This window comes from Acinonyx jubatus, chromosome C1 (assembly GCF_027475565.1).
Source record: "Acinonyx jubatus isolate Ajub_Pintada_27869175 chromosome C1, VMU_Ajub_asm_v1.0, whole genome shotgun sequence".
Taxonomy (NCBI): Eukaryota; Metazoa; Chordata; class Mammalia; order Carnivora; family Felidae; genus Acinonyx; species Acinonyx jubatus.
This window is the reverse complement of record NC_069381.1, coordinates 8,500,981-8,505,301: the sequence shown is the minus strand read 5'-3', so window position 1 is coordinate 8,505,301 and position 4,321 is coordinate 8,500,981. Positions and strand designations below refer to the sequence as shown.

At 49.9% G+C, this 4,321-nt stretch overlaps 1 protein-coding gene across 1 annotated transcript in view; it reads left to right on the top strand.

The window, feature by feature from the left end:
- FBXO2 (F-box protein 2) overlaps positions 1-4,321 on the top strand; it is a 113,246-nt gene that overhangs the window by 24,659 nt on the left and 84,266 nt on the right. The gene's annotated exons all lie outside the window — the stretch shown is intronic.

The following is a 4,321-nucleotide window of genomic DNA, read 5'->3' as shown; positions in this document are numbered from 1 at the left end:
CAGGCTTTAACTTTTTTCATTCTTGTACTTTCAGCTTTCCTGTGTCCTTATATTTTAGGTGTGTCTTTTATTTATTTATATTTTAATTTTTAAATTTTTAATGTTTATTCTCGAGAGAGAGAGAGAGAGAGACACGCGCGTGCGCGCGCGCGCGCGCACACACACACACACACACACACACACACACACACGGAGTGTGAGCGGGGGAGGGGCAGAGAGAGAGGCAGACAGAATCTGAAGCAGGCTCCAGACTCTGAGCTGCCAGCACAGAGCCCGGAGTGTGGCTCGAACTCACGAACTGTGAGACCATGACCTGAGCCGAAGTCGGACGCTTAACCGACTGAGCCACCCAGGCGCCCCTAGGTGTGTCTTTTATAAACACAATAGAGCTGGAAGTTCCTGGAAAATCATTTACAAGGTATGATCATGATGTGTGTCTATGAAAGCATCTATTTTTGTGTTAGCTAATGGTCAGATTTCATGTTTCTTTCTTCTCCTTTCTTGCCTTTTGAAGAGTTGCTCACATAGCAACAACAAAAGAGTTGATCAAGGCTTTCTTTTTCCTCCTTTTTTCCCTCCAATGGTGTCTTGGAAATCACACATTCTACTTCTATTCTTTCAGTGGTTCTCCAAGACATTAATTTAACAAAGCCTAAAGTTAATCCAGTGTTTACTCTCCTTCCATACAGAAAAGGTCTTTATTACACTTTGTCCCTGGTGAGCTCCTCCTGAAATATACCAGCATTTTTCTGAACACTAAACCACATGTTTACTGTTTCCTTTGTGTATGGCAGATCTTCCTCATGGAAAAATGTCCTTCTTCTACAAGAAGATTCTTTATACGTTTCTGTATCAAAGGTCTGTTTGTGATAAACCCTATTGTCATTTCTCTGAATAGGCCTTTATGTTTCTCGTTCCTGAAAGATAACTCCTAGTCTGCAATTTCAGGTTTATGTTATTTTTCACATCACTTTGAACATATCGTTCCCTGTCTTCTGACTCCTTTGGATGCTGTTGAGATATCAATTGCCAGTGTAATTGTCATTTCTTTTAGGACAACATCATTTCTACCTGGTTGCTTTGGGGATTTTTGTTTTTTAATTAAAAATTTTTTAGGGGCACCTGGGTGGCTCAGTCAGTTAAGCATCCGACTTCGGCTCAGATCGTGATCTCACAGTCTGTGACTTTGAGCCCCGTTCTGGGCAATGCGCTGACAGCTTGGAGCCCGGAGCCTGCTTATGATTCTGCATCTCCCTCTCTCTCTGCCCCTTCCCTGCTCTCTCTCTCTCTCAAAAATAAATAAACATTAAAAAAATTGTCTTAAATGTTTATTTTTGAGAGAGAGAAAGAGAGAGGATGTGCACAGGCAGGGGAGGGGCAGAGAGAGAGGGAGACACAGAATCTGAAGCAGGCTCCAGGCTCTGTGCTGCCAGCACAGAGCCCAATGTGGGGCTCGAATTAATGAGCTGTGAGATCATGACCTGAGCCGAAGTCGGACGCTCAACCGACTGAGTCACCCAGGCGCCCTGATAATGTTTTATAATAACGTGCTGGCTCTGTTCATAGTCGCTAGACTAATAGGTATGAATGTAAGCCCTCAACTACCTGAAGAACTGGACCCACAGAGGTCTGCTGTTGCCAGTGAGGAAAACCTCTGTGTTCCTTCCTGACAATTGTTTCAAAACTTGTAGAAAGCACTCAATAAATGTTTAGAGGACTAATAATTAATGAATAAAGGAATGGGCGGTCAGACAGACTGGTGATGGGACTCACGACATGCTACCTCCAGAATACGGCATTTTGGATATCGTGGACATCTCGGCATCATGGACATCTTAACCTGAGCGTTTGAAAAAATGGCAGAAGCAGGAAAGTCACTCTGACCCCTCCCCCTGTCGTTTCCTGAAACAGGTCCCAAATCTACTACGTGAAAGTTACCCTTCCTAAACCAGGAGGAAAGAGGACATTCTTATCACCGGAGACAGGGAACTTATGGCCAAGAAATCTGTAGAAACCAACCTTTGTTAAACGGACCCTTATATTCCTAGACACTTCTTCACCACTCACTACCCCAGCCCACACCCCTTTGTCCTGTTGGTTCTTCACACATTTTTTTAAAATGTTTATTTATTTTTGACAGAGAGAGAGCGAGTGAGCGGGGGTGCGGAGGGAAGGGGCAGAAAGACAGGGAGACAGAGGATCCAAAGCAGGCTCTGTGCCGGAGACCCCCGCCCCTGATGTGGGGCTCGAACTCTGAACCTCGAGATCATGACCTGAGCCAAGGTAAGATGCTCAACCGACTGAGCCACCCAGGCGCCCCGCTCACACATTTGTTTCTTTGTGTGAAAGGTAGAAATGCTTCCTGCTGTTGTCACTTCAGGCCTTCCTTCTCTTGTGAAGGTTCTCGTAGACGTGTAAACGTCCCATAAAACATACATGATTTCCCGGTTAATTTTGTCAGTTCACTTTTCAGACCCAGCCAGTGACCCTAAAAGCGTTGAGGAAAACTCTTTCCTTACCTCACTCCCTCCCTCCCTCTGAATAATTAACGTGGCAACACAGGTAATGAGAAACACTGACGTGACACATTTTCAGACCTTACTAATCCCTGAGTCAGGCACTATTATTATCCAACTTTTCAGATGAGGAAACTGAGTCACGGCGAGGTTAGGACACTGTCCTGTCTCTTATACGGCCAGTCACAGGGTGCAGTAGGGATTTGACCAAGGCTTGCTGACTCTAGAGCTGTTTTGGAGGGAGGCTGGGAGAGTTGGAATTTCCAGGCTGTTCTGGAGACTCGTCCGCCGGGCCCATGGCAAGGGCCCCGCATGTATGGCTGGCTCTGGTCTAGTTTGGGCCAACAGAAGACTGCGATCTCTCCCGGGACGAGGAGGGCTTGTCTCTGGCTCCCTCATCTGGAAGGCTCAGCTTTGTGTAAGCAAGAAATACAGGATTTGGGAACTAGACCAGTGGCTTCAGCCCTCCTTAGCCAGAGACCAGAGGCAGGAGGAAATCTGCTTCCTGGGGCGAGCAGTTTCCAAAACATACCCCTGAGCTGCCCTGTGGGGAAAGGCAGTCTCTTGCATGCTGTCTTTTTTATTTTAATTTTTTTAATGTTTATTTTACTTTGAGAGAGAGAGAGAGAGAGCAGGGGAGGGTTGGAGAGAGAGGGAGACAGATTCGGAAGCAGGCTCCAGGCTCCGAGCTGTCAGCACAGAGCTCGATGCAGGGCTCGAACCCACCAACCGCGAGATCCTGACCTGAGCGGAAGTCAGACACTTAACCGACTGAACCCCGCCCCGGGCGCCCCTTCCATGCGGTCTTTCAACCCCACGTGCCTGGTAACAGTGGCCTTGAGGCTGGAACACTTCCTTACCAAGAGATAAAGAGCCCACCCCACACAGCCCGTGCTGACCTTGTCACCTCGAGCGGGAATATCTTTCCCATTTCAGGCCCAAGGTGAGCTCCTTTGTTCTGCTTACGGGTGTGTGTCATAGGGCAGCTGGCCAAGCCCCATGCTAGATCTGTCCTCTCGGGGAGGGGAGCGTCCTGCCACTGTGGCAGGAGGGCGGGGAGAGCGAGCCACTGGCCCCGTGCCGGTTACTGGGAGAGGCCTGCTGGCCACGGCGGACTGCCGCCAACCGCCAAAACTCAGCTTGCTGCCTCCTCGGCGGCGTGAGCAAAGCATGATTCATCCAGTGCTGGACTGCATCCCTTTCCCGGGTGCCTCTGGCCACAGGGTGCAGCGGGCAGAGCTGCCTGATGTCCTCCCTGGAACTGATACCCGGTGCGTGGTGTTCTGCTCAATGTGGCCACTTGTCCCCACCCCCACCTCCCAGCCCAAGCCACCAACATTGTCCTTTCAGAGCGTAAGTCAGATTGTGTCCCATTCCGTGCAAAGCCCTCCAGCGGCCCCCATCTCACTCAGAAAAAGCCCAAGTCTGGGGCGCCCGGGTGGCTCAGTCAGTTAAGCGTCCGACTTCAGCTCAGGTCAGATCTCGTGGTTCGCGGGTTTGAGCCCCTCGTCGGGCGCTGCGCTGACAGCTCAGAGCCTGGCGCCTCCTGCGGATTCTGTCTCCCTCTCTCCCTGCCCCTCCCCCACTTCCTCTCGCTCTCTCTCAAAAATAGACATTAAAAAAAAAAAGGCGCCAAAGTCCTCAAAATGGCCTACTAACCCTTTGCCAGCTGGTCCCTGCTGCCTTTCTGACCTCATTCCTCCATCCCTCCCTTGGCTCCAGCCGATCGGCCTCCTGGCCCTCCTGGCCATGCCCGGTAACAGGCTGGACAGGAACACACACGCTCAAGCCTTCCTATGAGCTGT